This window comes from Leuresthes tenuis, unplaced genomic scaffold (genome assembly GCF_036924035.1).
Source record: "Leuresthes tenuis unplaced genomic scaffold, fLeuTen1.0.hap1 SCAF_4, whole genome shotgun sequence".
Taxonomy (NCBI): Eukaryota; Metazoa; Chordata; class Actinopteri; order Atheriniformes; family Atherinopsidae; genus Leuresthes; species Leuresthes tenuis.
The window spans coordinates 14,537,255-14,548,182 of NW_027325358.1; positions in this window are offsets into that span (position 1 = coordinate 14,537,255).

Consider the following 10,928-nt stretch of genomic DNA (forward strand, 5'->3'; position numbering starts at 1 on the left):
TTCCTGCTCAACAAATAACTTCACTGTCATTCATGAACATATAGACATGACTCAGAATTAGCAGCATGGTATTTTCCATCTATAATAAATTCCAGAGAGTACCATATGACATAGAACATAATCATTACCTTTCTGCAGGGTTTATTTTAATCATTTATTAGAAGAAAAAAACAACACACAAGTCACAATCATTTTTTTTTTTATTTTGAATATTTTCCAAATCAAGCACATCTTTATGTAGTATTTTTGTCTGTAAAATCATTGTAAGGAATCAGCAAACCCACTAAGAAAGCACATATTTCTTTTCATTTATATCAATGTTTACTGACCGTGCATGTGCGGATCATCTCTGATGTCGAAAACCTCAAGACGCTGCCAGATGCCGACTGAGGATCTGCACCAAGACAAATATCTATCTATCTATATATATAACAAAAATAAGAATAGAAGAAGACAACGGCAAAGTTCCTCCTGGATCGATTACAGTTGGTTTATGCGGTTTCGTATCGGTCTTTCAGTGAGACTGGTCCTTGGGAGAGCTCAGTGCGTCTCCGTCAGCTTTTTTCTTTGGCACACGGGCTCCTCAGATGTCTGCGCTCCTGCCTGTGGGAGCTCCGAGCGCAGCCGCCACTGCAGGACTGTGAGGACTGAGAGGGAGGAATATAGTCACGGATACTCACTCGCATACACTTGCATAGCAGCGCACTCATCCATATAGCGCACATGGCTTTTTAGAAACCCCGAAATATGAGCTAAAGTGAGGGAAAATATTCTTTTGCAACCCCAACATTTGACGATTCTCGACTTTTGTTGAGGCCTGGGTAAATATTAATTCATTCGCTGGGAGCCACAACTTAATGACTTGTAACTTATTTCCCATCATATTTTAACAAGGATGGCAGATTCTGACAAGCTCAATATAACACCTCAAGTTTTCTCAGGCTATATTTATTTTTCAGAAATCGCCCTGCCCACACCCAAACGTTTTGATGATCGTTGACAGAGTCAAATAAACTGGGATATGTATTTACAAAAATGTCAGCCACCCATATCTGTAAGAAGTTGTTATTCAAATAGCTCCAATGTCAACTTTGTCTAATGGTAGCCGAGAGTATAGTATAATAGAGGCATGAAATTAAAACAACTGGCTTTGTGTCCATGGACACGAATCTTGCACAGCTTTCAGCATGTATCAGTGGGAGGCTTCTTTTCCATTTGCACCATGCTTGTGTCTTTTACAGATGAAGTGGAACGCTTCATCCAGACGAGTAAGTCAGAAAAGGTCATTTGAAACATGCTGTAACTGACACATTTTGATAGTGTTTACCTTAGGACAATTGGTGATTCTAAATGGACTTTGGGAGTGAGTGTAAAATGGATGAATTGAGGGTGTCTGTGTTGGTCCTGGACTGACAACTTGTCACGGGTGTAGGGTTAGGGTGAATAGGATAAAAAAAAAAGGGTATGGCAATGAATGAACTCCATGGGATGTAGTAACACCTCACAGCACAAATAGCAAATAGGTTTTTGTGTGGTCAACTAAAGACCCACCCTAGAGCCAGGGTTTGGTTTGTCCTTACTGGTCCACTGGAACACGGCAGAGGAGTGCAGAAGGCAATTTGGGGTGTATTTGGGTATAAACTGACAATTTTCAGTTAATGAAAGCACAAGCATTCTTATTGTCATGCAGTTCTACTGCAGTTCTTTTCAAATGAAAACATAATCATCAATATTATAAGGCACTTCTACCAACCCAGAGGATAATACAATTAGAAGAGATCTGAAGATGCCTCATTTATTTTTCCTACACAACTATGACTTCTGTGTGAAACTGAAATGAGGATGTGGCTTATTTCTCCTGTCTCTAAGTTTGTACTAATTTAACTTGCACAGAAATTTAATCAAGCTCCAAATTAGTTCTTACTGCCTCGTCTTTTGGGCCTCTAAATGATGTTAATAAGAGAAATCGGAGACCTCTCATGAACTCAATTTATTCTCACCCCAAATGACTTGTATGTTGTTTTGCTGTCTGTTGTTATTCATCATCTTTTATGACTGATTTGTATTTCATAGGTATTTCACACAGTGAAATGATCTGATAAAGATTTGATGGTGACTACAATGCAATTAAAGCTAACATTTAAATCCAATTTATCGCAAAATAACTTTCCTATCCCTTTCCTTCACTGTATTTGCTCCCCTCTGCTGATTATCTTTTTTTTTTTTTTTTTTAAACTTTGACAACATTTTCATTTGAAAAAAAATGTATGGACATTTCATGAGAAAAAAAAAAATAGCCATCAGTGCCATGGATGAGGATTTCTGCTTTAATCTGCAGAGCACCACCGAAAGTCTAAGAAAGGCAAGATCAGACAGCTTGTATATTCTGCATAGACTGTTTGGAGGATCCGGCACCAAGCTTATCCTAACTGCTTGTGTGATGGGGCTGTGAAGCTAATGTGACTGTGCTATGAGGAATAGATGAAAGAAGCGCAAGCAAGCAATGACAAGAAAGGAACCAGTATGGGTCTGGGTAAATGGTAGTAACTTGTATAACATGTTGGCAGCTGATACATAGTAATCACTGTAGCACTTTCCCCAATCGGAAGCTCTTCCCCACATACAAAACTGTTGTGTGTAGAGGAAAGGACTCTTAATCAGAAGCAGATAGCTTGGATAGCTTCACTTCAGCAGATAGATTCTTAGGTGAGTGAAAGAAGGTGCACAAAACAATTCCAGCAATGGTCACTGAAGTTTCTGTGTCTCTTCAAGTATGTACAGACTGTTGACGTCTGGTCCAATCGTCACAGACTTTCCAAGACGTGGTGGCTGCAGCAGAAGTAAGTACAAGAGGCAGCAGTACATCCAAATGTTCAAATGTAGGAGCAGTTCAGGCAGGTAACTATTAGCACTTCCTAGCAGACAAGAAGGCAAGGTCATGTTTTGGTCTCCTGAGCATTAGATGAGCAAACCTAAAGAGTAAATTTGTCCTCTGGAAACACATCTCCTTAAGTATCACATATTTGATTTTTAAACTAAGGTTAGTGTAAAAAGCTGTTTATTGACTTCAGTGTGCCTGCTTCCCGATCGATGTAGTGTGAACTAACTGCCAAATCTTTCCAGTCTTCTGATGCAGACTTTAGCTGTAAAAATGAATTGTAAGACTCCTGTCTTAAGAGTCTCGAAAAATGCCATATCACTTAATAACCGCAATGTAGTCGTCAATCTGTCGAGGTATGCAAGAAAGAAAGAAAGATTCAAAGTAAAAAGAAAATGCATAGACTACATTTTTTTCACAGTATCACAAACCTCTGAGACACTGCGTTGCCCATATAGCCTGAAGTAACCTCTGGTACTGAGCAGCTTTAACAGCATCATAAATTAGAAGTAAATATCTAACAACACCAACTGCTGAGTATGAGACCTTGATGTTCAAACCTCTGTAGAGAAATCGCTTCAAAGAAGAGAGCTGCTTGAAGTCAGAAAAACAAAGGATACACAATCAACTTAAAATATCTTAATGCATTGAAGGTTAATGGATTATGTCATGTATGATTCCCATTCGGAAGAGCACAGGAGGTGTGATGGCTGGGGGGTGTTTTTTTTTTTTTTTTTTGAGGCAACCATACAACTCGGCAGCGATGACCAAACCATCTTATCTGGTTTGAGCTCGGTAGGAGAAAAAAAACATTATCGGCTCTGTAAGAGCTATTTGACCAAGAAATAGGGTTTTGAGTGCTACATCAGATGATCAAGCCTCCACAATCACCCACCCTTGACACAAGAGAGATGGTTAGACTGCTAAGTGAAGGAAAAACAAGCCCTCAGCATGTGGGTGTCAACTGTGAGAAGCCTTGAGAGAATGAAGAGTTATCGAAGTAACTTTTGACTACTTTGAAGCTTCTGCTCCACCACATACATGCCAGATCTTCACATTTTACATACAAGACAGATAATTAACTAATTAAATATAAAGATTTCTTTTTCAAACTATGATAAGTAAAGGCATGAAATAGCAAGTTTTTAATGACTCACTTGTTAATATATCAAAAATTCTGCAAACTAAGTGTTAGAATGCAACATTGTCTAATGAGTACGTTTACTCTGACATCTATTCTGCTGAAAGGTGTTCAGTCCTACTTCACCCTTGGATGGATTGTGTTTCCAGGTGAAGACATGTGATAGGGAGTGAAGGGCGGAGGCATTCAGAGGGTTAAATCATGAGAAACTCCAAAGCAGCCTCAGGTCACGCCAACATTCAAAAACATCACATTCTGGTGTCTCACTCCAGAGTGGAATACTTCTGATGGTCCACTGTAAAAAAAAAATAAATAAAGCAATGTCACAGTAAAGGCTCAGAAATTGTGAAATTACTACAATTAATGGGCTCCTAAATTGTTACATGTCTATGTTTTGCATTACATTCTCAAATATTGTAAAATTGCAAGATTTCTTAGACTTTACATGCCTACATTTCCCTTTGCAAATTGCTAGATTTTTTGCATCTCTGGACCTTTCTCAGATATAAAACTGCACAACTATTACATAAAAACAAGTATAAGAGGATAGGAGGGTGGTACTATACCACTGAGAAGGGATAAGCAACCTTTTATCTAGTGGGCCATACTGACTTACTGCAAATAAAGGGCCACACATTACGTTGGAACATGGGCACAGTACACCATCTGCGTCTTTCATACATTTCAATAGTCAGAGTCACAGAAAGCTTAGTTCTTTTGTGCTTGTATGATATGTTGTAGCTAACCGGCTTTGCTGACTCCTGAATGGTTGAAAATATCCTGCCAAGCAGCTTTGTTAATTTTTTTTTCTCAATGCACATTTGCTTAATTTAGAATAGCTTTAGTCTGGTTCTTCCAGTACTAAGTTAGTAAACATATTGAATTACTTTATTGATTTTGAATTCACTCACCTCAAGATTCAATGATAAAATGCATTTTATTCATTCATTTATTTACTTTGTTATTGAAGGTCAAATTATTTTGTCCAGGGTTGCTTCTGGCCCATGTTTCGTCTATGTATGCCACAGCTTTAAATCAACAGAGCTTTACAGAACCAGGTTCGACTCCCACTCAACCCAATATGGTCCAACAACTTTTTTTTGTGTGTTTGAAACAAAAATAGGATCATTTTAAAAGTTGTTGAAGATTAATTACATTTCAGGCAAAGAAGGTCTCTGTCCTGGACGAGCTGCGAAATACAAGGCAACTACAAATATGAATGCACCACTCCAGATGTTATTCACTTCCTCATTTCATATACAACAGACAATGATTACAGGAATACTGTGGAAAAAGTAAACATTGTATGTGTCCATATTAAGAAAATTCAAGATGCATAATCTGTTGATAGTCTCATATTGTGGAGCATTTGAAACTGATATATAAAAGCAGATGTAAAATTCAAACATAAATGTGCGAATAAACAGAAAATGTTTTCATATTAATCCAGTGGGATAGAATAATTAGGCAATATTGATCTCATTAGTGCGTTTTCTGCTTATACTAGAGCTCAGAGAACTCTCTGATGGCCGATCCACCACACTGAGCATGGAAGAATACATTTCTGCTTCTAAATGTAAGATCATATGGGGGAAATATGTATATTTCATCCAATTAACTCGGAACATTGATCTAGAATATCAGACTTCTCCTCATATCAGTGTATTAATTATTCTCTGTCATATAAGATGTTGACTAGATCAGGCCGACATCTGTTTCATGCATTCCCTGCTGTCATTCCCTCCACAGTGGACTCATTCATTTTATCCAAGGTCGATAGGTTGCATCTCTCATTCATTTACAAACAGGAAGTTCATGGCTGATGGCAAAAGATCCAGTTCTCACCCTTTGGATGCAGGGTTAACCAAGCAACACATTTTCTGTGGTGCATCTGAGCGTCACCGTTGGTAAATTTAACTTTAAATTTTGCATGCCTGATCTCATGTGCCCCATTCCAAAGCATTAATTTTCAGTGACTTATTTTTAAAGACCATATCAGAAAGGTGTGGCACATTTTATACAACTAACTATGCATACCTCACAGCAACAGAGGAAATTATGTCCTTTGAGATATTGAAGTTTTTCCTCCACCTCGAAATCAAAAATTCCATCACAAACACAAAATGAAAAACATTTAATGGACTCCCATTCTGAAATTTTGACTGCTGACACAAGTTAGTGTTGAAGGTATGAGTCAGCTCATGATATTCATTATTTAGTTCCATTTTAGAGACTGAATCATTTATGTTTATTCCCAAGATACAGTGAATGTCAGGTCAGTATCTCTGTGTCAAAACCAGAACGGTCCAAATGGCATATTGACAATTAAACCCCATTTACATCATTTAAAAAGTGTTATTGTTATGATAATTCACAAAATTGGTTTAGAAATGGCCAAAAAAAAAAAAAAAAAAAAAAAAAAAAAAAAAAAGGCACTCCAGCACATCAGTTCAATTACAGCCTTTCCTATAATGAGACCAAATATAGTGTTATCTGGCAGGCAGCCATGCATCAAATTAGAAATGTCAAGTAGATGTAATATCATTGTGGATGTAAACTATTTCCAGCCTCCTCTATGAAGGTTAAGCAGGTTTTTGCCACTTAAACAAGCTTTAGCTATATTTAATAATAAAAAATAACTACAAGCAAGAGTGCACTTTTATCAACAGGATTTTAAACATTTGTGTGACCTTGGATGTTCTTTGCTGACTGATGTAAAGCAGAGATGAGAGTGTACCATGTTGGCAAGGCATGCCTCATATACTGAATGCATCAGCGTAAATGACGTTTACTCCCTTTGTGGGTCATCTCATGATGAGCAACTATTTGTTTAGAAGCTCTGAGTCTGTGTTTCAGGACGGAAAGGGCAAAGAAAACTAAAGGTCAGCAGGATCTCCAGTTCTTCCTGAACACCTTTGCACATCAGGACGAGTCTGAATCAAATCCCAACTTGAGCAAGTTCACTTGGACATGTTTTGTTGCTTCTTTTCTATCGATGGCATTCTCATCATAAAACTCAAACCACTTGAATACCTTTGTCTAATACTCTGAGATGCTCAATGAGTTGAAAAGCACCATTTACAAAAATTCTGTAAAGAAACATTGATCCCGTTAAACTATTTTCATTGCAATGTCCTTTAAAGATACTCTTCTATGCTACTCTACAGCTTGAAATGTCCACTTCAACTGCTCCTAATCAGCCCACCTGCATCCACTTGCCCGATTACCCACAACAGCATGAAGATCTCAAGCCTGCCTCCACTCGATGCCAGATTCTCTGATTTGCAAGTTCAGTTTTATGCCTTAAGCCTAGTAAACACTGTCTGATTTGCATTTATTCTAGATGAAAGATGACCAATTGTGTTAGTGTATGTCAGGCTTAAGGCCCAAAACTCAAATTGTAAAAGAAAATCTGGCACTGGGGTTAATCAGGCAAAACTGCCAGGTCACACATTCATGTACTGTGAAACATGTCTTATTTCATGGTGTGTTCCAGCTGCTTTGAAACATTCTGGGATGCAGCCGCTTATCAAAAAGAAATATTCATGTCTTTCAGACTAAGGTTCTGGGAAAAAAAAAAAAACAATCTTACCAAGCTGCAAAATGGATGAAATTAGCATCTATGAAAAGTTTCAGCTTGGTTTTAAACAGTAAAGTATTTAAAGCGGTATATTGATAGTTCAATACAAACAGCTTGAATAGTGCCTAGGCATTAAAAAGGTACTTTTCTAAAGGGGTTGAGTCTTAAATTACATTGTGAAGTTCCTCAAAGTGCCATTCTGGGCCCTGTCCTGTTTTCATTATAAATAGCTTTTTAGATACAGTCTTAGAAAATATTTCCCTTGAAAACAATACAAACCAAACATTTTGACAGTGGTTTGAGCAAACATCATGTGGATATTTACACTGCCTTACTTTTGCATCAGGTCCACCTAACATATTTCATATAGTCATACAGTGTTTTGGAACACAGTGTTGTCATACGGATGAACTGCTCTAGGGAAAGTGAAAATAAAAGTGCAAAAGTGACGCAGTTTAAATATTCACAATACAGCTCATGTTCAAACCACTATAAAATATTTAGGTTGGAGTGGTTTTAAGCGATGAAACATTAGCTCTTTTTCCACCCCGAGGAGCTTTTTGCTTTAGCTCAACTCTAAGGAAACAATCACGTTTTTCAAACTGAGAGCACACTGATCCTGTTCTACTGCAGATAAAACACCAACTACTCATGAGTACTTCACAAAACTCCACTTAGAAAATAATTATAGTCGCTGCTTAAAACTGCAAAACTGTTGTAAATGCTTTGTTTAAGCTTCGTTGCACAATTAATGCATAGATAGGAGCTGGATGGGCTTCAGATCATTACATCCAGTTTCAACACTTTCATACAACTGTGACAGACCTCCAAGATGGAGCCCCCCCCCCCCCCTCTTTTTATACATGACAATTCATTGGTAGCTGCCACAATGTGGAAAGAAATCAACACATCTGACAAAAATATAAGAAGGTCAGCTACTGTGCTCTTAAGTGATTATGAAAGACAATTTCTTATACTGTAAGGGTAGATGAAGTGTTTCAGGTGAAGTTCTCTGTGAAATGAAATCTTCAAATTGCACAGTATTTCATAAGCTCAATACATTATCAAAATCTTATTTTAAAAGTAATTAGTAACTAAAGCTGTCAGGTGAATACATTAGGGAGCGGATTACAATAGCTTCTTCTAGAATATAGTGAATTTTAAGGCGTTATTGGTAAAGCTTGGGTATTTCTGTTACCATAGTTGACAGCTGTTATAGTTCGTTTGCCCAAAATTCATCAAAAATCTTCATTGAAACACTTTATCAAAAGATGTTATTCTTGAGGATAATGACCACAGCCAGTTCCTGCTGATTTTGCTTCATAGTCTGCTTCAACCACCAGCTCCCACTGTTTGAAATCCCCCAAATCCTGCATACTGAGCTCTTTATCAGTCCACAGACTGTGAAGCACTACTCAGTCTTTGCTCAGTTGAAACAGGCCTATTTGATTGCCTTAGTCAATAACATCCTCCCTAAGAGCAAGTTTCTGAAAAATGTGATGTAATGCAAGGCAAGCAGAAATAGAAGAACCCTGGCACAGAGAGCAAATTACCATAGGTTTTTTTGATCGCATGTGTAATCTGATTAAATGGTTTTGGAGCGCAATAGATTCACCCGTGTGGCCTGTGGTGTTTTTGACATGAAGACACAATGACTGAAATGAGCCTTAAAAAGACACAAAGGCTGGCATTGTTATTCAAGTGACAAATTTTCCTTCATTTGTTGCACATGGCTTTTTACAATCACGCTGTTTGCAACAAAAGACACATTTGACCAACTGCGGTTTCCTATAGTTCTGGGGCTTTGTGACCATATTCTGCAGACAAAGTGGCCTTCACAGGAGCAGCTGCTACATGTAATCAGAAGCCCAACAAATCTGACAGAGACATTATGTTTACTCTATTAAAATGTGCAAATAAGATGTGTCTGCATGCTTTTCAGCTTGGTTGAAAACAGGACAAAAATCTGACCGTCAGAAATTCAAGAACTACAGAAGAAAAAAATGCTAAGAGACCTGTCACGGTTTGGCAGTGGAGACGAAGGAGGACCCAGATGCAGACATGGGACAGGAGGAAACTTAAATGGCTTATTCATAATAGAAATGAAAATCCCAGCCAAGCTGGAAATACCAAAAAACTAAACTAGAAAAAAAAAAAAAAAAAAAACATCTAAGGAAAATAACAAAAACCAGACTGTACCTTACCAAGAACCAGCGAGCCAGGGAAAACCATGGGTATTTTTGACAGAGGACTTGACAATGATTGCATGACAACTGGGAGTTTAAATGCAGAGGATGGTGATTAGTGAGTGAAGGCAGCTGAGGGAAGAAGCACAGGTGAAGTGAGTGGAGCTGGCAGGAGGGAACTGAGGAAAGGTGAGGAAATGGCAGGACTAAACTAACTGGGGATTTAACCAACTAAACAGAAAAATACACAGATCACGACAAGACCACAATGATTTCCTCCGTTTGGAGCACATTTTGGTAGACTAGCATACTTGTTTCCTCATACGTCAATGATGCCAAAAAAGCAATCTGAAGGTCAACCTCATAAATGAATCACAAAAGATTTTCATCACACACATCCTTCGATATCGTGAGCGAATCTACTTATTGCGGCCTTATTTTGTTTCTTAGTGTTTGTTTTCTTTCTTTCCTCTTCTTCTTATTTCTGCTGTTTCCCATTCAGTGTATCTCTGACCTGAGAATAAGCTCGGACCAGTATCACATGCTGACATCAGAGGAATACACTCTGTCTCCCAGCTGTTCTGTAGAGTCACAGCAGGTCGAGGAAGAGAATGATCACAATCTGGAAAAACAATTTGTTGAAATGACAAGTTGGGAGTGAGGCTGGGCTCTTATGCTCCAGAAACATTGAGATTATTTTTGTCTGTAGTTTGCAGAAATGTTCACCGCTAATATTTTCTCCTGGCAGCATTATGACAGACTGAATTATAGGCTGCAAGGCTTATAGTATGCTCAAGTAAGTCAAAGGTCTCAAAGGTCTTTAAAATGTTCCAGATCTGACTTTTAGATTATTTTAAAGTCACATCTGGAATACAATTATGTTATGCTTTTTTTAATCAACTACCTCCAAATTGCAGGACTAATGTTACCAAGGCATACAAGGTAAAACATCATCTCAATACGAAGAATTCATGAATTATTCTAGTTACCTTAAGCCATTATATTTGCTGCAATGATTCACTTTTGATCCAAACAAGTTTATTTAATCTTCATTATCTTGGCCAAGGCTATATAGAAAACTTAAAATGTTTAAAGCAAGACATTTTACTCTTGAATGTGATGGTAGCAACAATCTTACAATAA